Source organism: Bison bison, unplaced genomic scaffold (genome assembly GCF_000754665.1).
Source record: "Bison bison bison isolate TAMUID 2011002044 unplaced genomic scaffold, Bison_UMD1.0 scf7180017864302, whole genome shotgun sequence".
Taxonomy (NCBI): Eukaryota; Metazoa; Chordata; class Mammalia; order Artiodactyla; family Bovidae; genus Bison; species Bison bison.
In genome coordinates, this window is record NW_011494874.1 from 6233731 (window position 1) to 6258935 (window position 25205).

The window sequence follows — 25205 nt, forward strand, 5'->3', positions numbered from 1 at the left end:
GGCGGGGGGGGGTGGTTCTTAAAAATCTATTCTTAGTGCCTGACAGGTCCATGTGCTTGTGGGCTCAGTTGTTCAACTCTGTCCAGCTCTGTTTGATCCCATGGACTGTAGCCCACCAGGCAACTCTGTCCATGGGATTTCCCAGGCAAGGATGCTGGAGTGGGTTGCCCTTTCCTCCTCCAGTAAGGTCCATATGTTTCCATCAAAAAGAAAGAGACTTGGAAAATCTGAGTTTGAATTACGGCACTTCACTTACCACTATGTGACCCCAGATGAGTTACCTAATCTCTCTGAGCCTCAACTGGATCATTCATAAAATAAATAAAAGAAGTATCAGTGATCAATTGTCTAGTTTCATCAATCCTTCACTGCATACTGAAGTTTGCATTGTGTTATTTAGCTTTTTGCATATAATTCTAAATTTATAGATAGCTTGGGAGATTCGATTATTGCTCAGAACTATGTGTTCCAGTGCCATGTCCAAGAGACAGTGTCCACTTTTTCACTGAATGACTCTGCATGGTCATGAGGCTCGATTTGACCAAGGGATCATCAACCATTGTGAGTGATTGAAGCCGTCGAAAACACTTGTAAGACAAAGGCTGTTCTTGTATATCTCTGCCATTGCCAGAAGAACCAGCCTTAGTAAGACCATTTGCCCAAGGAAGACGAAAGACATGTGAATCAGAGCCATCCCACCTAACCATAGACCCACAATGAGAATGAGACATGGAGCTGATGCTGCAGCTGAAGTTGGGCCACTCAGTTGAGCGTAACCTCGATCAGCCAGATCTTAGCCGAACCTCAGACGCACAAGCCATAATAATCGGTTGTGATTTGAGCTACTGAGTTCGGTGGTGGATGGTTATGCAACAAAATTAATGACTACAATAGCTTTATTGCAAGCTCTAAATCATAGACAAGCACACTGGAGAACAATAAGATTAAGTAAAATGACCAAGGTAGTAAGTGGCTGAGCTGGGCTTTGATCTTTTAATCACTCTGCAATATTGTCTCTTGCTAAGCTTTACCTCCTTTATAATACAGTCTAATCTGAGGTTGTTATGAGAATAAGAAACATTAGTGCAAAACACCTTGCCCTGTGTCTATTAACTTATTGTGTGTGCTGCTGCATGCCAGATCCTGCTTGAACAGCTTTGCATGAATTAGAATAATAAAAACGCCGGCCACTCTGGTTACTTCTGGAATTGCACGGCAGTTCCCTATAGATCTGCAGGGCTGTCTCCCATGGACTGTGGGGTCCTGGAGCACAAGGATCCATTGTATGCGCCTTGACATGGTCGGGGCTACAACAGTGCCAGCACAGAGCAGGTTCCAGAGATATTTGCTGGATGAATATTTTAAGAATTAACTGGAAATTTGGATGTCTCTTCACAAATAAACTTCCCTGGAGACATGTGACAACAGTAGAACTTCAACAGCTTCTTTCTAATCTGAAATTCCTGTCCCTTGTTTATTGCATTCATTTCCTTCAAAAAAAATATATATATGTAGCTATATATTTTTTTTGCTTGTCTCTTTTATACTCGCAGACGCAACCACACATACATACTATTTTGTCAAAACAGTAGCTCAACAATAACATACTGCACCTTGGCAAACTCACATCCCTGCTAAATTTACACCAAGCAAAGTTTGTTGTTGGTTACATTAAAAAAAAAAAGACATAATATCCCATCTCATCGACTTCAAGTCAGAAATCACTCTGAAACTTGGGCAGCAGCATATATCTGCACCACACACACGCACAGAGCCTGTATTTTGCACCTCATGTAGTTCTGTCATATCAGTTGCCAACACAGAAGGGGCACGTGTCTGAGTTTCTTTGCTGCTCCTAATTACACAGAGATGGGAACTTCCATATCGTCTGCCCGGGAGAACTGTGCTTTCCCCCCGGGGTCCAGGGAGAGCCTTGCTGCCTTTGTCCTTTGGTTTGGCTGAACTTGGGCAGTTAGACATGTTCCTTATTTGCTTGTGATGTGCCAAACAGGCACTGGAGAAATGCACGTCCTTGGCAATGCTAGGGCTTTGTCTGTAGCACAAAGAGCAGGGGCTGAAATGCAGAGTGAAATCCTGCAGTATGGACCTACAGTAGCCCAGGGTCCCCAGAAGCCGAGGTTTCACTCCCGCTGTCCCAGGTGCTGAATTCAGCCCTTGGATGTGACTTGTTCCACCTTACTTCCCCCAACCCCTTTTGATCCGGTATTTAAAACTGAAATTGTGCATTTAGGTTTATGGCTTCCCTGGGAAACTGGGAGATACGGCAACAATGGGCCTATTTCAGCTTGTGGAAATAGTGGCTGGAGCTGTGGGAGACCGACTCTTCCACCACTCACTCTGCATACCCCAAGCACTCTGCTGTCCACCTTGGTGGGGCTAGTATAGGGGCTTCAGGCTGCCATTGTGGTGTCCTTTATTATTTTCCCTTATTGCAGGAAAACATCTCTTACTCATGTCCCAAGCAAAGGTATTTTTTAATATCAACTAAAAAAGCTACATTTTTTGAGAACACTGGAAATGAACACATTTCAGTTTAGAAATGAAGACTTTCTCGTGCATTGAAGATGGAAAACTTCAACATGACACACATACAGACATCCCCGATGTCCTTGCTCCTCAGGAAGTTTCATGGCCTCTTGTTGATGAAGACCCTTCTGGATCCCATCAGGTGGTGGGTCATGGGGTGAATAGGGCACAGACTTTGGCTTCAGGCAAACTTAGACTCCAGCCCTCTGTTTGCAATCCCACTGCTCAGAGACCTTGGAAATGTTAAAGAACTTCTGCAGGTCTCAATGATCTTATCTATGAAGCACATGTACAGAACATATTTTATGGAGTTACTGTGAGGAACATGAAATGATTGTATGTGAATTGCGGAGCAAAATTTAGCTTCACAGTAATAAGTCCTGAGCTTCCCTGGCGGTACAGTGGATAAGAATCCACCTGACAATGCAGGGGACACGGGTTCTATCCCTGGTCCTGGAAGACTGCACGTGCCATGGGCAACTAAAGCCCATGCACTACACATACTGAGCCCTTGTGCTGCAAATACTGAAGCCCATGTGCCTGGAGTCTCTGCTCTGCAACGAGAAAAGCCACTGCAATGAGAAGCTTGCACACGGCAACGAAGAGTAGCCCCCACTCTTTGCAACTGGAGAAGGCCTGAACAGAGTAACAAAGACCCAGCACCCAAAAATAAATACATAAGCTATAAAAATAATAAACCCTCAAAAATATTATTTCCTTCTCCTACCAGGAAGAAAACATACACATAAGGGACACCTAAACTGAAAAACAACCAGGAGATCTTGTGATACTCCAGGAAATGTAATCATTATTATTAAAATTATTTTTTAAATGCTTGTCATCTCTGAAATTTTAAACCAGTACACACCCATTGTGGAACAGAGAGACAGCTGGTCATGAAAAGTCAGCTTCATTTGCCTTCTCTGCACTTAGCTCTTCCACATCTCCTTTTCTGAGGTCTAACCATGAGGCTAGTTCTTACCAATGGAATAAACCAAAGTGGTGGGAGTCACCACTTCCGTGGATATTTTTTTTTTAAGAAACATTGGGTTGACCTCATTCTCCTGGTTCCTGGATGCAGATGACAGCAACACACTAGTAGACGGTGACACTACACCATAAATCGGACGTGGGTTCCTGAGTCACAACGTGGAGGAAAGTTAGCAGATAGCCCAAGTGAGCTGCACTGAACAGCCACAACTGGAATGCCTGTCTTCTAGCATCAAGTCCGATGTTCACTCTGGCACCTTATAGTCTTTGCTTACATATTCTTTCTTCCTAGAAGATTCTGACTCCCTTGAGGACCAAAATTAATCCCATTCATCCTTTATACCGCCACTTCTGTGGCTCAAAGGCTCAATTCCTTAGTCTTCCATCCTTCTATTCCTCACTTCATCATCTCCCTTGAATTTCTCAGGGATAACAGAGTAACTCTAGGGCTACATTTCTCTAGAAGGAAGATTCCTCTGGTCTGAACTCATATCCTCCCACATCTTCTCATCCCACTCTTTTCCACACCCACCACTCTAGTGACTAGCATGGTTTATGTGTGTGTTATAATATAAAAAACATAACTGTAAGATTTTCAACTGTTTTTCCAAAATTAATTTCTCAAATTTTAACCTCTGCTCTCTGTTGATATGACTCTTTCATCCCAAAGGTTTAGGATTCATAGTCAATGTATTTGGGATTCATAGATTGTTTATTTTCCATGGTTCTGTTCAAAAATGCCATCTCAATGTCAGACAAAGCCCTGGGTTCTGCAGAGTCTCCAATGGTCCAGTGTGAGAATCAAGGATAAAAGACACACAGATCAATAAATAACATGGCTCCATTGTGCCATGACACCTATGCTGGGGACATTCTCCTATGCTGGGAACATTAGGGAAGACATCATTGAGAAGGGGCTTTTAGCTTGTTGCTTGAAGAATGAACAAGAGATTTCTGTAAGCCCCATAAGAACTATTTAATCTCTCTTACTGGGACCCTTCACACATGTGATCCTTCAGTTCTGTTTGATTCCCTTTCTCATCCAGTAGCTGCTGTGTCAACAAGGGCTGGAACGGTTTCTACCAATATGTCTGACTCACCCCCATGGCTTTGTCCCCAGTGAGCCAAGAACTGCAGTCCTTCCCCTTTAGTTACATTTGATACCTCGATGCTAGAGTAAGCACACACTACTTAGATCCTACTAACCCTGCTCAAACCATTTGGCCATAAGTTGGTCATTGCCATTGATTCTTTAACCCTTTGCTTGGGTACCTCCTTCACACAGTAGGGTAAAAGACCTTCCATAACTCTCCGATGAACACCACTATCATCTTGGCCAGTCAAAGAGTCTCTTACTGATCATGGGACCCTGGACCAGCTTACCAAGCTTTCTTAAGCATCAAGGTCCTCATCTCTAAAATGAGGATGATAACGATAAGTACACCTTAAGGTTCTAATGCTGATGCATTAGATGAACTTAAGCAAGAACAGTGCCTGCCACAAGTTAAGTGCTGTGTACTTGATCACCAAAGAAACAACCATCTCTGTCATCATCATCATTTTCATTATCACCAATAGCAGCAATAACATTTTGGCTATTGTAAACGGAGTATTTATTGTACTTTAGGGGGTATGCCAAGCAACGAAAATACTTTATTGAACACAACTCTGTCTAGTATTATCATTTCCATTCTATGCACAAGGACCCTAAAGCTAAAAGGGTCATGGTCTAAAGTAGTTAATGATACAGATAAAGCACAAGAGTCACCTCTTTCTATGGCAAAGTCTATTCCCAGATACTCAAGGCTGTTGGCTTTCCCAAGGATCCTATAGAGACCCTACAGAGATATATCACATCACTCATCTCCAGTTTAATCAAGTTTGTTTCCCCAGCCTTCACTGAAAACTGTAAAAGTTAAAACATTCCAGCAGTTCCCTGGTATTGATAAGATATTCCAGCTGAGCCTTCACAGAGCCCTCGGCCAGGCTTCTGAACGAGAGAAGAAATTCAGGGTCAGAACTCAGCTCACAAAGGGAGCTCAACTGCTCCCTCAACCAGGGGGGCGGGGGGACAGAACTTTTCTAGCATATGACTGGACAACCACACGCCCAGACTCACAGGAATCCCCAGGAGGGAACACCTGCCACAGGACCATCTTCAGCAATGGTAATCAACCCTTATACTTGGATGGCCCTCCAGCCTAAGTGAAAGTGAAAATCATTCAGTTGCGTTTGACTCTGTGTGAGCCCATGGACTATGCAGTTCATGGAATTCTGCAGGCCAGAATACTGGAGTGGGTAGTATACTGGAGTGTGGAGGAATTCCAATGTACTGGAATACTGGAGTGGAGGTCTCTGGTCCCTTCTCCAGGGGATCTTCCCAACCTAGGGATGGAACCCAGGTCTCCCGCATTGCAGGTGGATTCTTTAACAGCTGAGCCCCAAGGGAAGCCCAAGAAGACTAGAGCGGGTAGCCTATCCCTTCTCCAGGGGGGTCTTCCCTACCCAGGAATCAAACCCGGGTCTCCTGCATTGCAGGCGGATTCTTTACCAACTGAGCCACCAGGGAAGCCTAAGTGAGGGCGTCTGCATATTCTTCATCTCATTCAGACCTCATTCAGTTTGGGCAGCAGTAGAAATGCCATCATTTCTACATGAGAGGAAACAGGCACAGAGTCTTACGTCACTTGTCCTGGGGCACTCAGCTGCCCAGTTCAGGCACTGGGTACATCAGCTCCCAGAGCCCTGTGTCAGCATCTCCTCCCACCTTGGCTGCTTCATCCGGAAGGCAGTGCTTTCCTCTGGAAGTCAGAGGCCAGCTTTCCTCCGGAAGTCAGAGGCCAGCTTTCTGCCTCTTGGTGCCCAGGTGCATCAGCACAGAGATCTGTTGAACCCCCCTTACCTAAAAGAAAGCATTTCCCTAATGACACTAAAGACTGTATGGGCATCATGTCCTGCACAGATTCTGCCGCCTGAATCCACCAAAGCTAAAATGGAAGCAATCGCTGTGTAGTTGTTATGGATTCAATTGTGTATTGAATATGCACAATATACTCAAATCTGTATATTGAAGTCCTGTTGCCGTTTAGTCGCTCAGTCATGTCCGATTCTTTTCAATCCCGTGGATTAGAGCCCACCAGGCTCCTCTGTCCACAGGATTTCCCAGGGAAGAGTACTGGGGTGGGTTTCCACGCCCTCTTCCAGGGGATCTTCCTGACCCAGGGATCGAACCTGAGTCTCCTGCTTCTCCCGCAGTGGCAGGCAGATTCTTTATCACTGAGCCACCTGGGAAACCCCATAACTCTCACTATTTCAAAAGGTGACTAGATTTGGAGTCAGGGTCTTTAAGGAGGGGATTAAGGCTAATGAGGTTGCAAAGAGTCGACGCGACTGAACTGAACTGAACTGAAGGCTAATGAGGTTGTGAGAGTGGGGCCCTATCCAATAAGATGAGGAGAAGAGACAGAGGGCGTACACACATGGAAAAGGCAATGTGAACACACGGAGAAGGTAACTGTCTGCGAGCCAAGGAGAGAGGCCTTCAGAGAAACCAACACTGCTGACACCCGGGTCTCAGACTTCCAGCCCCCAGAGCCATGAGACAATAAATAAAAACACACAATAAGTCTGTTTCTCAAGGCTCGCAGCCTGTGGTACTCTGTTATAGGGGCCTGAGCTGCCTCTTGTAGCTTACTTAGTCGCTCAGTCATGTATGACCCTTTGTGATACTGGACTGTAGCCCGCCAGGCTCCTCTGGCCATGGGATTTCCAGGCAAGAATACTGGAGTGGGTTGCCATACCCTCCGCCAGGGGATTTTCCCCATCCTGACACCAAACCTGCATCTCCTGTGTCTCCCACATTGTGTCTCCTGAGCCATCGGGGGAGACTCTTCATACAGTAGTTAATAGCCATGTAACTGGGAGAGGAGCTACACAGATGAGTACCAGTGTGTATTTTTAGGAAGAGAATCCACACACAGACCCTCCATGCCAAAGTCCTGTATTTACAAGGCAGAGAGAGCCCCCTTCCAGACTGAAAGTGCCTTGAGTTTAGCCTTTCTTTCCCTTCCCTATCCATCCTAGACTCATCCAACACACCCAACCAGACTCAGGGCCTTGAGCTTGTCCAGCCCGGGCCCCCCGGCCTGGCTGGTGTGTCTGTCAAACCAGCCTCCTTTCCTGAAAAGGACAAGTCGGAGCCATCTTTCAGGAGTTTTCTTCCCCTGACAGAAATCAGCAGGGTTAGAATAAACTGCATAAGTTATCAGCTCCTCAGGAAAGAACATGAAAAAGGCCCTTCTATCACTTAATGAAAAATAGCTTCTTTTTTGGACAGAACTTCATAGGCCTGCAATCAAGCCATGGCTCCCCTCTCCCTTCCCTGACGTGCCATGCAGGCAAAGCAAGTCGGCATCTATTAATAATATTTTCTCCTGCTCCTTTCATTTTTCTGCATGTCCCACCACTGTCAGGCCCCGTGATGGAGCGCAGCCTTTATCTCGTCCGAGTCTGGCCTGTCAGGGTGATAAACAATTCTAACAAGAATCAGAATAAAGATCTTCCCAGTAGACTCTGCAGAGAGATAGAGGCTTTTCTCATTTTCTCGACGGAAAAAAAAAAAAAATTTAATCTAGCGGCTCCGGCTTTTTTCAAGCGTCACATTCAAAGAGATGCAAATTTGTCAGAGCCGAGACCCCAGCTGACTCTGAGCACTGCATGAATGTCAAAGGGGGGATGCAGCGTCTTTGACATGGCTCCCTTTTTTGGGGGGTGGTGGGGAGAAGCTCTCCGCCAAATGTTAAAAAAAAAAAAAATAAGGTTTCGCTTTGTAGTGCATGTTTCAACAATTTTCATAAGTTTTCTTCTGAAATAAAAAACTGCCGTTGGGAAGGAAAAGAGAGGAGGAAAGGGACAGATGGAGATTTAGGGGTGAAGGAGGAAAGAGCCCCAGAGAAACAGCTCCATTGAGATGTCAGGTCTGACTGAAATGCACGGGCTCTGAGTCGGTTTGCAGAGGGGAGGGGTGAGGCCCGAAGGAGTGAAGGAGTTATGATGAATGAATGAATGCATGTCTCAGAGGGTGTGGCGCTCAGCCTTCTGTTAGGTGTGTGAGTGTGCTTAGTCACTCAGTCATGTCCAACTCTGCAACCCCATGGACTGTAGCCTGCCAGGCTCGTTGGTCCATGGGATTCTCCAGGCAAGAACACTGGAGTGGGTTGCCATTCCCTCTTCCCTAAATTTGTGGACACCATGTACGCCTTTTTCTGGATATTTCTTCTCCCAATTTACCACCAGCATGAAAGCTTCTGCATGTTCTTATCTTCTGCTCTGTTAGATGCCTAGATTCAGAGACCACAACAGATTCAGCTGGAAGGGTCTGGTGGGTGAGCAGAGAACCAAAGAAGAGAGGGTGGATGATCAGAGTACTGATGGACTGGGAAGAGGCTGAGATATGGCCAGCACCGGCCTCCAGGGAGCCCTGGGGCTACAGTGCAAGCAAGGGCTCGCTGGTCAGCCCCCAATTCCTTTGCGGAATTGAAGCTCTGCTGAGCTGGTCCATGAAGAGCCCTTTAAGTCAGTTTCCTGGAGGTGGGTTGCATGGCCCTCTCAGCCCTGCTCCTTTAGGCTACATGCCATCCCTGAGCCCCCAGACTCTATGAAGCCTTCCCATCTCCTCCTTCTTTCTGTGTCTTTCTGTCAAGAGCACTGGGTGCCTACATTCCTCTGATCTCTTTTTCCCCCTTGTTGTTTCCCCATCATTCCACTGACCTCTGTCTCCAACCACATCCCTTGGTGCCTCGCTCTGCAGCGCTGCACGGCTCTCGTTCCCAAGAGAACAACTAGCAAAGAGCTATTGTGTGTTGCAGTCTAGATGTCAAGATTAACACAGGGTTAGCAAAAATGTAAGGAGGAGACAGTCACACTAACAGAGGAGACAAAGTCCAATCTTAGCCATCAAATAGTCACATGGTCTGCCCTTCTTAAGACTCTTCCTGATGATACCTCTATCTCCGGGCACGTTTTCTGAGAACCTGGGACCCCAACACTCAGGATCCTTCACTAGACAGAGAGCCTTTCAAAGAGCCTGACCTTTTCTTATGCTGAGAAATATAATTTTTCTTCTTAGCCTCTCAAGCTCTCCTATCTCACTTGTACTTATTGGTCTTTCTGAAACTGATCTATTGGGTTATAAGTTAGTTACAGGTTATAGGTTTGCATCAGTAGGACCTGCACAGCCTTGACGTCTCATATTTCCCTGCATCAGAAGTTCAGTGGGAAGTAGGCCTGTGAGGTGGCTGGTTGGTTAGAGTAAGGATTAGGGTAACACATGGGATGGAGCGTATATATACTGTGGGGAGAAGGTCTCAGAGGCCCTTCTGATAGTAGAATGTGCGTGAAACAGGGGTCCCTCTCATCTTTCCGTGGAGAAGGCAATGACACCCCACTCCAGTACTCTTGCCTGGAAAATCCCATGGATGGAGGAACCTCGTGGGCTTCAGTCCATGGGGTTGCTAAGAATCGGACACGACTGAGTGACATCACTTTCACTTTTCACTTTCATGCATTGGAGAAGGAAATGGCAACCCGCTCCAGTGTTCTTGCCTGGAGAATCCCAGGGACGGTGGAGCCTGGTGGGCTGCCATCTATGGGGTCGCACAGAATTGAACACGACTGAAGCAACTTAGCAGCAGCAGCAGCTCATCCTTCCACTGGCGCTGCCCTTTTGGTCATGTTGTTTTCAATATCGTCAACCATCTCCTAGAGCCAGCTTGTGGCCAGAAACACTAGTCCCAGGTCCAAGCAATGGCCGCTCTCGATCCTGAGTGCCTACAGCAGTGAGCAGCCATCAACGTCACCCTTTGCCCACACTTCCTGTCTAGGAGCCCGGGCGTTGTTTAGATGGTGCTGTTGTCTTGCTAACACTTGCTCACCAACAAATCAAGAGACAGAAACCTTGTCCCCCTGAAAAGGTTCCATTCCAGAGGAAGGGTTGCCCAGCATACAGAGCTCTGGAAGGGAAGGTGAGCATTTTTATAAACAGCCAATTGTCCCAGAAGGTCCACACTCCACTCCACAGCCCCAGTGAGCCCAGGAGGCAAAAAAATTCTGAACATTTTTCCTGCTCTTAAGAATGTTTGAGAAGTTAAAACTTTTCCCCCTTAGGGTTTAGGGCACTCCTTGACAGGTGACAGCTTTGGCTAGTCAGGACTAGCAGTCTTTCAGGAAATGAATCATCACAGAGTGTTTCTCCACTTGGGATGAGTAGAAGAATAAAGAGGTATCTGTGACCCTACATTTAGCTCAAAATACATGTGACAGCCTTGTGTAATTAGTCAGTCATGTCTGATTCTTTGCGACCCCATGGACTGTAGCCCGCCAGGCTCCTCTGTCCACGGGGATTCTCCAGTCAAGAATACTAGAGTAGGTTGCCATGCCCTTCTGTATGGGATCTTCCCAACCCAGTTCTCCCACATTGCAGGTAGATTCTTTATCATCTGAGCTACCAGGGAAGCCCATGTGACAGCCTAGCATGGAGTTGAGCTCTAAATCCTGAATTCACAGGCTGTGGTGCAAGACTGCTCACTGCTATTAACCAAGTGTCCTTGGGAAAAACATGTCTAATATCTGATTCTTCATTCCTTTGTTAAAAACAGGCAAACAGACAACAACAATGATAACAAAATTGTCTATAATCCTTGCCCCATTGGCTCCCAGAATTATTAAGTCAAACAAGATATGAAATGTGCTTTTCGATCTGTAAAGCAGATGCCAGTGAAGTCTGCTTCTTGTTATTGCCTTTTCTTCCCTTGTCTCATTCTGCTACTATTTTCACTCTGGGAGGCCAACAAAATCCTGCCACCACCATGAAGTGGCACCATGAAGTCTTTTCTCATCTTGCTTCCTAGGTGGCAGAGTGGTAAAGAATCTGCCTGCCAATGCAAGAGATGCAAGAGACTTAGGTTTGATCCCTGGGGCAGGAAGATCCCCTGCAAAAGGAAATGGCAACCCACTCCAGTATTCTTGCCTAGGAAATCTCATGGACAGAGGACCAATAGGCTACAGTCCACAGGGTTGCAAAATGTCGGACATGACTAGAACATACACACACACTGCCTTTTCTCCCTTTTTCTCATTCTACCACCATTTTTACCCATTTTTATCTCATCCCAGCAAAATACCACCACCATGAAGTCTCTTCTCATCCTAAGCAGGAAATTCACCCTTTCTTCTGCATAGTCAAAAAATATACATTTTTCTTTATCTTTACTAAATGCTACCACATCCTTATTGTCTTCTTGAGTTGATGGAATTGTCTATCTTTGCAGATGGATGCTCCTCCAAGACCTACATGTCTCCCTTTTCCCATGGAGTCTGGCCAGAGGAAGGGTTCAGAAAGAATCAGTGGCTAAGATTAACTCAAGTTTGCATAAGCAAGAATAAATGTCATCAAATGTAAACACAGAAACCATATAAACTGCTGCTACTGCTAAGTCGCTTCAGTCGTGTCCGACTCTGTGTGACCCCGTAGACGGCAGCCCAGCAGGCTCCCCCGTCCCTGGGATTCTCCAGGCAAGAACACTGGAGTGGGTTGCCATTTCCTTCTCTAAAGCATGAAAGTGAAAAGTGAAAGGGAAGTCGCTCAGTCGTGTCCAACTCTTTGCGACCCCATGGACTGCAGCCTACCAGGCTCATCCATCCATGGGATTTTCCAGGCAAGAGTACTGGAGTAGGGTGCCATCACCTTCTCTGAAACCATATAAAACATCTCCCTAAACATCTCTTCATGCAACCCTGTGGTCTAGAAGTAGAACAGCATTAATATTTTATTGTCTGGATACTTAGATGAAATCTATTCTATATTTAACTTGAATTATTTCATTAGCATTAACAGTGACACTAAGTTATCATCCATGTTTTTATTTGGAGAAAAATAACAACATGCTTGGATACATTCGATTCAATTTGAGCAAAAGTCTCTTTTGCCTGTCTTCAGATGGCAAAATAATCATTCATTCAATCAACAAATATTTACTGTGGGCCTGCTGTATTCCAGGCATTGGATTAACCACTAAAGACAAGGCTGTTGAATAAGATCAGATGGTGTCTACCTTATATATATATATATATATATATATATATATATAGGAAAGGAGTGAAGACAATTGGCAAAAAAAGTCAATACAATTATAACAGATTGTGAAAAGTTCTACAAAGAATGTCATACTCTGGCAGGCGGTAAAAAGTATAATTGAAGTTCTCTCTGAGGAGATAAAAAGTTCAGCTTGCAAATTTTAGAGGTAGCCAGGCAATAAATAGAAGAAGGAAGAACATTCTAGGAAGAGGACATGGTGTATGAGAAGCCTGCAAGGTGTGAGCTTTAGTATATTCAAGGGCCAGCACATGGATTAATGCAGTTGCAGATGAAAAAGGAATGACATGAAGCAAGTTTGAAGAAAAGTCTAGGGATCACATTACTTAGAAGACTCCACGTAAAAACATTGAATAATTTTATTCCAAGGGCAATAGAAAGACACCAATGGCTATCATCAGAGAGTGACATGGTCTGATGATATTTCAAGGTCACACTTGCTATGCTGTGGAGAATGGACTAAAGAGTCTAAGAGAGGAAGCTGGGAGTCTACTGTGGTCCTCTGGCCAAGAGCTGATGGTGATCTTCCTGGACTAGTTACGGTTATGAGAGACATGGAGAGAAGTACATGAAATTGGCAGAAGTTTGGGAAGTAGGATTGACAGAATTTGTGGGTGAACTGGATTTGAGAAGTGAGAGAAATGAAGGAATCATGACAAGTCCTTGGTCTTTAGCCAGGATAATTGGATGGTTGGTGGTTCATTTATTAGGACAAACTGGAGAAAAGTTTTCATAGATGAAGATTCAAGTTCCACCTTGATAAGTCATGGATGGATATGTTATGTAAATCCTTTATTTGTTATCTTCTCAATGTCTAAAAGAACATAATGAGTAGATAAATAAGCCTTTGTTGAATCAGAAAGGAAGTTCTATGATATACTAAATAGACACTTGAGTAAGTGAGTCTAAAGTTCAGATTAGAGATAAGGGTCAGAGATAGAAATTGGGAATTCATGAGCATTTAGATATTAACAGGCCATGATCAGTAGAATAAATCAAATGGAAAAAGGGTGTAGAAGTAGAAGCACTTCCCTGGTGACTCAGTGATAAAGAAACTTCCTGCCAATGATGGAGATACAGGTTCGATCTCTGGGCTGGGAAAATCCCCTGGAGAAGGAAATGGCAACCCACCCTGGTATTCTGGCCTGGGAAATCCCATGGACAGAGGAGCCTAATGGCCTACAGTCCATGGGGTCACAAAACAGTTGGACAGAACTTAGGGACTAAACAACAACAATAGAAGTAGAAAGAGCTGAGGACGGAGACCTGAGCAACATCACCTTTTAAACAGCAAGTAAAAGAGAATGACTCAGAGAAGAAGGTGGCAGGCAGAAGCCAGGATGATAGAGGGATGGAAACAGATAGAGGGATGGAAACAGAAGCACATGATAATCATGAAAGGTAGTCAAGAGAAGAGTCTTACATGATCAACCATGTCTACTGGCTCTGAAAGCTTCAGTAAAATGAAGACAGAGAATCCTCCACCAAATATTGTTCCTTTAATCAAACATTACACTCAAGTGAACTCATTTTAACTCAACATTCTTGTGGTTTTACCATTTGCTGATTATCACAAATGATTTTAAAAAAAGACTAATAATTCATGAATTGCAACTTGGGGAAAGATAACCAATCCCCAAAAAAAATCTCAGTTATATAGTAATCTCTAATATCTTCAGACATTACAGGGCGATCTGTGTGAGATGAAAACACAGGCAGATCAAGAACCAAGTCCCAACCTCTCCACTTTCAGGTGTGTTCTTGGACTAGTTAAAGCCTTAGTAAATACTAAACTCCTGATCCTTCCAGTTTGAGTGATATAAATAATAGTCGGGCATGACTGAGCAACCAACACGTCCGCACACTTTCACACAATCATAGCTGATTCACTTTGCTGTACAGTAGAAACAAACACGATGTTGTGAAGCAACTATAGCCCCAAAACATTATAAACAATAAAATTAAAAGGTAACGTGAGGGAGGGTGTGCCTGGTGAGTGCAAACTATTTAAAGGACCCACATGTGTGGTGGGTTCAAGATGGCAGGCTAAACTGGTCACTGCTCTCAGTTCAGTTCAGTCACTCAGTTGTGTCCGACTCTTTGAGACCCCATGGACTGCAACACGCCAGGCATCCCTGCCCGTCACCGACTCCTGGACCCTACTCAAACTCATGTCCATTGAGTAGGTGATGCCATCCAACCATCTCGTCCTCTGTCATTCCCTTCTCCTTCTGTCTTCAATCCCTCCCAGCATCAGGGTCTTTTCCAATGAATCAGTTCTTCCCATCAGGTGGCCAAAGTATTAGAGCTTCAGCTCCAGCATCAGTCCTTCCAATAAACATTCAGGACTGATTTCCTTTAGGATGGACTGGTTGGATCTCCTTGCAGTCCAAGGGACTCTCAAGAGTCTTCTCCAACACCACAGTTCAAAAGTATCAATTCTTTGGCACTCAGCTTTCTTTATGGTTCTACTGTTCATGAAAAATCTCACAAGAGGCCAGAAAATATATTTCAAACAAGAAACCAGAACAAAGCCATAAGAATGAGCCACAGGGCCATTAGCAGACTAGAAATGTTGAAGAATCTCAAAGACTGAAGGCAGATACAGGAAGTAAAAGGTGGAACACGCACACAGGTACATACACTCACGTGCATGCATGCAGAAGCACTTCAGGGCAGCTCTCATGTGGAGTCAGGAGACATAGGAATGTGGGAAATTCATCCGCAGAAATGCAAAAATGTGCTTCCGTCAAAGGAAAGCATGACTGAATCCCTGGCATAGGCAAGGACAGGCAGGTTTGAAAAATAGCAAGGTGTCTAAATGGGTCGGTGTGTAAGACATCTGAAATTAAGTACAGTCACCCCTCTGTATCAATGAAACCATATTCTGGTTCCCTATTTGGCATTTACAGCCACCCACACTCTGTCCCCAGGATTTCCTTCATATCTGATTTGTCAGTGTATCTCCTCAACTACCTTTGATGTCCCATGTAGACTAGCCCATTGGTTACTATTTTTAAAAATCCATACACTCTAGATTTATACAGTACCCTCTTTGGGATGACAGTCCTCATACCTCTGTATTTGAAAGGCTAGCTCTTCAAGTCCATCTATATGTTACCCCTTCAGGAAGTCAGCTTCAAAGGACCCACTTTGTGAAGGAATCATTTCTTTCCTATACCAACCTGGCACTTTGGATCCTAACTCAAAAAGATTCACGTACCTGAAGGTTCATAGCAGCAATAGTTACAATAGCCAGGGCATGGAAGCAACCTAAATGTCCATCAACAGATGAAAGGATAAAGATTTCATACATATATACAATGGAATATTATTCAGCCATAAAAAGAATTAAATAATGCCATTTTCAGCAACGTGGATGGACCCAGAGATTATAATACTAAGTGAAGTGAGTCAGATAAAAAGACAAGGATCACATGATAATCACTTATACAATGAATCTGAAAAATAATACCAATAAATCTATATAAAAATAGAAACCAACTTACAGACATAGAAAGCAAACTTATGGTTGCCAAAAGGGAAAATGAGGCTGGGAGGGATAAATTACAAGTATGGGATTAACAGATACAAACTATTATAACATAAAATAGACAAGCGACAAGGATTTACTGTATAACACAGGGAACTATAATCGATATCTTGTAATAATCTATAATGGAATACAATCTGAAATACACACATGTACATGTGTGTACACACACACACACACACACATATGTATTTGTTGCTCAGTTGCTAAGTCGTGGCCGACTCTTTGTGATCCCATGGACTGCAACACACAAGGCCTCCCTGACCTTCACTGTCTCCCAGAGTTTGCTCAGACTCATCTCCACTGAGTCAGTGATGTCATACAACCATTTCATCCTCTGTCACCCACTTCTCTTCCTGCCCTCAATCTTTCCCAGCATCAAGGTCTTTTCCAATAAGTCGGCTCTTTGCATCAGGTGGCCAAAGTGTTGGAGCTTCAGCTTCAGCACCAATCTTTCCAATGAATATAAATAAATCACTTTGCTATACATCTGAAACTAACACAACATTGTAAATCAACTACACTTCAATTAAAACAAAATAAAGTTGAAAAAAGGACTGTCTCTCAGCGTTTTGCACATAGTAGGAGCATATAAAACAGTATCTAGAATGTAGTAGCTACTTGGTAGTTACTTATGAAGCAGATGAATCAGCTTTAGTAGGCTGTGTGTGACATGTTTCTTGGAATGCAAAGGCTGGAGTCTCGTGGAGAAGGCCTTGAAAGCACGTGGAGAAGTGTTGGATGAATTCAACAGGCCAGGGGGAACCATAGCAATTCTGGCTAACATTTGGAAAATCTAAGAGCAGTCAGGGCAGAAACGGTGGAGCAAGTGGACTAAGTGCCATGCAAAAGTCTACCCACGTGGTGAATTTATGATGAGACCACTGTCTTAAAAAGTGGGCCAGAATTAAGTATTTGGTCCCAAAAGAAACCCCCCCAAAAAAAACCCTGCAAATAGGAATACAAAATATAGCCAAGCTGCCAAGGAAGACAACTTGAAACACAGATGTTTTGATGGCTGCATGCAATGCTCACCTCGGGAACAAATTCTTTTTGCAATATGGCCCTTAGTAGATACATGATTTTAATTAAGCAGGGAGACAAAGTACAACCCCAACATGTGAGAGGTAGGCACACCATGCAAGAGCCATCTGATCCAGAGCTGGGCTTGTTTACGGTATTCTTGTCAATACCACTGTCATCTCAGCGCTCTGTTTATTTTTCAACCCAGGCTTTGTTTTGCATTATCGGCAAGGAAAGTCTTCATTTCCAGCCAGGTTTTGATGTGAGATGTTTATTCAAAACTCGAAATATATGAAGCAAATTGCATTTTTCCTGAGAATTTGCACAACTTGAGACTTGGAAGGATAGTTTACAAGAAACCGTAAAATAAAAAAGAGAGAGAGATGCTAAAATGGCCCATTTATTAATACATTTGGGTGTCCCCTAAGATAAAACCCTGGGGTTAACGAGAAGTGGGGATTGCTTTCCTGGGAGTGACTTTTGAAGAAGCAACATCATACAAAGAAAGTGGAAGATGTGAGTATATGAATCCCAGCCCTGGCCCTGGTCTCTTGAGTGGGATATTGAGAAAGTCACTTCACACTTTGAGCCTCAGTGACACCATAGTGATCCCATCTCCACGTGGATACAATACTCCCTCTCTAACCAAAGCCCAGCACTGTTGCAATGAGGGGTGTAGAAATGTGTGTAGGAGCCCTGAGAACTCTGGAGAGAAGCTACACCTGGCCCCTGGGTCTCTAGGGGCCATCTGACCCAGGTGCCTGGCCTCAGCCTCAGAGCACTGCTGCCCATCCTCCACGGATGATGTGAGGTCCCTGGCTCGGGTCTTGCTCACGGATGCATAGAAAAGAGAGGTCAGCTTAGCAAGGAGGTCCCTAACTCCTTTCTCTGGGTGTGCATTGCAGTATGCGGTCCCTAAGTCCATCTTCTCCTCCGCACCTTGGACAGAGGGGTGGGGGCAAGGACTAGGACAGCTAGCAATGAGAAGAAGTCATTCTGAGGACCGCTGGCATGTGCTACCCCTTCGGTGGCAGGATTTTGTGTCTTTTGCCTCAAAACCCCCCAAATCTTTGTAGATTTTCTGGAAAGTCAGATTTATAGATTCATTGGAAAAGACCCTGAGGATGGGTAAGATTGAGGGTAGGAGGATAAGGGGGCAGATGAGGATGAGATGGGTGGATGGCGTTGTTGACTCAATGGACATGAGTTTGAGCAAACCCTGGGAGACACTGAAGGACAGGGAAGCCTGGCATGCTGCGGTTTGTGATATCGCAGGGTTGGACACAGCAAAGCAACTGAACACCAACAAAGCTTCATGTTTCTGAAAACAGCCACTCTTACGTGGGCATGAGAGTGCTCGGTCGCTTCAGTTGTGTCCAGTTCTTTGTGACCCCATGGACTGTAGCCCACCAAGCTCCTCTGTCCATGGGATTCTCCAGGCAAGAAAACTGGAGTGGGCTGCCATTTCTTCTCCAGGGGATCTTCCCGACTCAGGAATCGAACCTGAGTCTCCTGTATTACAGGCGGGCTCTACCAACTGAGCTACAAGGGAAGCCCCCATGACCATCAGAGTCCCTAGCAAAAAGAAGCAAAGAGCAAGTCATAGCAATAAGAGGAGTAGCAGGAAGAAGGGGAAGTAGGGGAATTAGGAGTTCAATGGCAGCATCAGCAAAAGCAGGAGCAGAGGAAGCAGCGCCAGAGGTGTGGAGAGAGGAGGTGACCGTGAAGACACCAGGGCAGTGGGGCACAGGCTGTGGGGTGACCAGGAGCCTGATGCTTCCTCACCCCAGTCCTGTTTCAGGAGCCTGAATTCCAGGCTCAGACCTTCTGTGCATTAAACACGTGATCCACAGCAAATCACATCACTTTTACGTGCCTCGGATCCTCCTTCCTCATCCCAGTCCTGTTGGCCCCATCAGGTGGGTGTGATGCTGGCCGGAAATGGTGGGAAGAAGTGCATTGTGAGCTGTGCATCCACCCCACCACTTCCTGAGGTAATGGGTGCCTTTGCTTCCTTCCACTCTTGTCTCTCTCATCCAAGAACTTTCCTTTTACCTCTTTCAGGGCAAGCTTCCGCTGGAAACTGCCTCCCGTTCAGCTTCTTCCAAGAGAGTTTGTGGACACATGAGTGGCTAACCCAAAATACAAGAGGTACAGAGCACGCAGTGTCTTCTTGAAAGTGAGACTGGCCTGGGATTGGGTAAGCAGAATCGATGGGGAAGAGAATTCTGGATGTGAGTCATTATAAATTATGCTCTTCATACAATCCTCTTTAGAGGGGCAAAGTGAAGGCTCCTGACACCTAAGATCCGCCTTCCTTACCCTAACCCTGGGGACAAACTCTGCCATATTCCCTTTTCCTAATGTGGGCAAGACACAGAGCCTGCTAAGCCCAGATAAGGTGCTCCTCCCATGGACAAGGAGGAAAGCTTACCTCTGAATGCTTCAAGCAATTGAGTTTTCCTACTATCATCAGCGTGGTTATGAGCAGTGTTATGTTTTATTTTCAAGCTCGGCGTGCGTTCGAGAATTGCTCTTACTTGATAACAGCTCTGCCTCTCTGGGGAAGTGCATTGCAATTAAACTTCATGAGAAGTTTTATGTGGTTTTGATATGGCATCCCCCTTCTGAATGTCCCTCTAAATGAATTTCTAAACCTGCAGTCAGTGCCCATTAACTCAGAGTGTGGGGAAGAGCTGCCCATGATTAATAAAAATAACAGCTTGCAGAGCAGCAGTGTTAATGTGTGCTGTGTTTTACAATATCTCAATTAATTACAGGTTAGTAGTTTTAGAAAGGGACGGAGCCTTAGGGATGGATCATCCATGTCACTGCTCCCTCCCCACTCAGGGATAAGGAAACCAACACCCAGAGAGGGTGAGGAATAAATGGCTGGTCCTTGATGACGTAGGTCATTGGGAACAGAGACCCTACAGAAAATGAAAGAAAGTGAAGGCGTTAGTCATTCAGTCATGACCGACTCTTTGTGACCTCATGGACTGTGGCTCACCAGTCTCCTCTGTCCATGGAATTCTCCAGGCAAGAATAGTGGAGTGGGTTGCCATGCCCTTCTACAGGGGATTTTCCTGACCCAGAGATTCCATCTGGGTCTTCCACATTACAGGCAGATTCTTTACCATCTGAGTCACCATGACCTACATGCCAGACCCATCATTTACTTGGATGATGAGACTAGAAACCGTTCCCAGGACACTTCAGCTGGATTCTGTCCTTTACTCCTGGGGACTCTGCTCTGCTCAGAACCTGACCCAGTCCTAGAGGAAGCAGGACCAATATCACCCCATGGTCCACCCGTGGGTGATATCTGACACTGTTGGCATTACCCACAGGCAGTCTTTGCAGTGACTTTCTTCCCCTAGGACAAATGGGCTTCTGCTTTGTCTCTGTGCCCAGCTCTCTGACTCCACAGAGACCCACCCCACAACACACACCCCTCCCCAAGAAGCTTAGAGTCCTACTGTGATGGATTGATAGAGGGATGCTGTTTCCCTGAGTCACTAGATAGAGGGAGCCCCTGCCAACTCTCCTGACATTTTTCACAAGGAAGGAATATTCTTCTGTTTTGCTAAGCCACTCAGGTAGCAGGCCTTATTTGTTACTGCAGCAGAGCTTAGCCCATCCTAACACACAGCGCAGCTTCTGCCCATCCCCTAAATGATGTGTCCCTTGGGTCCCACGCTGTCTCCTTATCTTCACACTCTTCCTGGATACTCTCATGTATCCCCACATCCTCAGTCCACCCATGTGCTGAGAGCACCCACACAAAATGTGTGTTTCTGCTTTTGAGATTCAGACATCTACAGCCAACAGCTTGGTCAGTTCCATTTGGGTATCGATTAGGAAATTACTGCCAATGCATGCAAGTTCTCCTCTCTGGACCATTCCTCTGTTCTTTCTTGGTATATTAAGCTGTTGGCTTTACTGTGTCTAGGAATGCATATATCAATCTGGACATGTCATTCTTCTTCCCTTCCTGTCTCTCACAGCACACCTATCCTGCAATACCTCGGACATAGCTCTCGACACCCTCCATTTCTTCCCAGTCCTGAGTCAGTCTCTCATTTGTTTCATCATCTCTTGCCTCTCTTCCAATAACACTCTAATCTGGTTTTCCTTGCCCCACTCTTGTTCTTTTCCATAAGCTCTCCACTTGCTTAAAAAAAAAGTCTTATCCATCTCTAACTTAAAGTCCTTCAGGTCTCCCCTTTACCGTTAAACTCTTTGGCAGCATTTTTTTTTCAAGGTAAAATACCATATTTATTGGGCTTCCCTGGTGGCTAGGAGGCAAAGAATTCACCTGCAATGCAGGAGATGTAGGCTTGATCCCTGGGTTAGGAAGATGCGCTGGAGAAGGGAATGGCAGAATTTTCAAGGCACTTTTGATAAGGTCCCGGTGAAGCGAGGAGTGTCAGAAACCAAACCCTCAGGGGACAACTCAGGCTTCACCCGGGAAAGTCAATTAACTTCTCTAAGTATCATTGTTCTCATCCACCACAATGGATAAATAAGGCCTCTTTTACTGGACTGAATCTGATTATTCATAGTCACATAATTACCATTCAAAATCATTAATGTAAATTATTCTTAGTATTACTAAGAATTACTATATACTGTCCACTTTCAATGGATCAGCAACTATGCTAAACCATTTACATCCCTGGTACCTTGTTTAATTTTTCTGACACATCTACTTGGCCTTGGATGTATAGGGGATAAGCGACTTGTCCAAGAAAACACTGGGAGTAGGATGCAGAGATGAGAATCAAGCACAGGTCTGTCTGACTAGATATTTGGTGCTTGTTCCATGAAGTGTGGATCTGGGAGCAACATAATGGTACCACTTAATATCCAGAAATGGAGAAAAGGCTGTAAAGATAATAGATCATGTATACAATGTTATAGCATAGAATTGCCACCAAGAGGGCATATCTATATAGAATGAAATATAAATATACGGCAAATAATATTTCCTGGTACATTATACCACCACTAAAAATTATATATGTGATTATTTTATGATAACATTGCAAAAGCTTCTCTCCCAGCATAGTGATTGAGAGCATAGGGTTCAGGAATCAGATTGCTTTGGTCTGAGATACAGCTTTAGAACTTCCTGGTTGTGTGGTCTTAGGCTAATTCCTTAAAATCTATAAATAGGAAAAATAACAGAAATTATGTGATAGGGTTGTTTTAAGGTCCCAGTAGGGCAATATATTCATAGTGCTTGGAAAATTCCTGATGAATTCTGTTCAAACATCACCATCGTCATCATAATCATTGGTATTATTGCACATGATAAAAATCAGGACACAGATTTGTACTTATTTTTATGTTAACCTATAGAAAACAACACAGAGACACAGATAAGATTGGAAAAAATCCGACTACATGCTAGCAATGGATCTCTCCAACCTATTTAATTGCAAGTGACTTTTCTCTCCTCTTTGTCTTTCAAATTTTTGAGGACGAATATGTGTCGTTTTATAAGAAAAGAATAGCCCTCCACTCTGGCTTTGGACAAGGAGTTCTGTTTTCTGATCTCACTGATTTTTTTTTTCCCCCTACAGGACCATCTTTGGTCATTAAATTCATTTAAAAGCTCTGATCCATTTTTGATCATCTGAAATATAGTGACAGGCACCAAAATCAATCCTGCATTCGAGGTTTGCAAGGAGCATAAATTATTTGAGAAGTCGTGTCAGGTAGAGTTTATTCCAAGGTTTGCTTGCACATTTTAATCAGAAAACACAGAAGGTATATGCAGCTCGGATTGAAATAGCCCTTCACCTTGCTCCAGAGCCAGGCTGACTTACTGTTTGCTGGTTGATAGGACTGGCAGAAGTTACAGCTTGTGTGATAGACGCAGCCTGGGCAGGAACTGAGGGAAACACATAAAGAAACATTTATTTAAAAAAAGTAAATCAACCATAAAGATCCTCCCAGCAGACCTAGGAGATGGAAGCCTCTCTCTCATTTTCTCCTTGGCAAAATTTAATCTATCGCTGGGGTTTTTCAAGCGTCATATTCAAAGAGATGCAAATTCGTCAAAGCTGAGACCCCAGCTGACTTTTAGCACCTTGTGAATGTCAAAGGGGTTTAGAGGTTGAAGTGACTTACCTCCTTCCATCCTAATTCAAATACATATGTGTGTGGGGGTGTGCAGGTCCATGTGTGTGTGTGTATATATATACATACATATATTTTTTTTTTAAGAAGACTAAAAGAGAGCACAAATCTACCTATGTGTTCAGTGCCCTCCTTGTGTGCATCTATCTGCAGCAAAACTGAAATTCAAACGAAAAATACCATACTGAGAAACAAAAGTGCACTTGAGAATATCCACAGTCTATCACTAAACCATAGAACTAGCAAGAGAGGTTTTCTCGTTTTGTTATAATTCCTTTAAAACAAAATCATTTTATCCATGGGCTGCTTCACAATCCACTCCAATTAACTGGTTTAGGGATAACGATTAACTCATGAGTGATCTCTGTCCTCCACACGGTTCACTGCCCACAATTCCCTTAAGTAATATAAGTCGTGTATTTACAATAAAAATAAGAGGTGTTAATTAACATCTCCTACACAGTTCTGGTGATGAGAGAGCCATGTTCTGTGTGGGGAGCAGCAAGACTGTCCTAGAGCCGGCTTCCCTTCCGTCTTTACACAAATGAAGGATCAATCTACCGATGGAAATTCTGCAACTTGGAGTCATAAGAGAAAAATGATGCTAGCTTTCCCTTTGCATAATAAAAGCTCCAGCTTAAGTGTTAGCAATTTTGAGGTCCTCTTATATACATGAGAATTTTAAAACTGTTTTACTTTCAATTCAACAATTATTGATTGAGTTTCTAATGAGTGTCGGGCCCTGAGGATGTAAATAGGACTTAGACACAACGTCTGCCCTTAGGGAGAGTGTAGATTTACAAGGGAGTGGAAGGTAAGCTGTGACAAACCTAGACAGCATATTAAAAAGCAGAGACATCTCTTTGCAGACAAAGGTCCATCTAGTCAAAGCTGTGGTTTTTCCAGTAGTGGTGTACGGATGTGAGAGTGGGAACATACGGAAGGTGGAGTGATGAAGAACTGATGCCTTTGAATCCTTGAACTGTGGTCCTGGAGAAGACTCTTGACAAGATGACAAGAAGATCAAATCAGTCAATCCTAAAGGAAATCGGCCCTGAATATTCATTGGAAGGACTGATGCCGAAGCTGAAACTCCAATACTATGGCCACCTGACTCGAAGGGCTGACTCACTGAAGAAGACCCTGATGCTGGGAAAGATCGAGGGCAGGAGGAGAAGGGGACAACAGAGGATGAGATGGTTGGATGGCATCACCGACTCGATGAACATGAGTCTAAGCAAACTGGGACATAGAGGGACAGGGAAGCCAGGCGAGCTGCGGTCCACAGGGTCACAAAGAGTCAAACAAGACTTAGCAACTGAACAACAAGAGGGAGTGTATCAGTCACCCACAGCCACAATGTGCTGCTGAACAAACAAAATCTCAGTAGTATACAACAGGAAACATTTATTGCTCATGTGTTGGGAGCTCTGCTGATCTCATTTGGCCCTGCTCACATGTCCAAAGTTTGGCTGGTTGTTGGCCAGGCAACTGGGATGTCAGGGCTCTGTTCTGTCTCCCATCCCCCAGTGGGCTACCTCAAGCAAGCTCTCATAGCAGTGTCAGAGATGCAGGGGCAGGCAGGTCCAACCGCACCAGTACTTTGACAGACTCTGCTTACATCATGTTTGCTAACATCTCATTGGCCAAAGATTATATGACTGAGTCTAAATTAGAGAGGAAGAACCAAGCAAAGTTAAACCACAAGGGTGTGGGTACCAGCAGTGATGAAGAACAAGGCTGCTTTTGCATTCTGCTTCCCAGAAATAGATAAGACATATACCACTGTTTTAT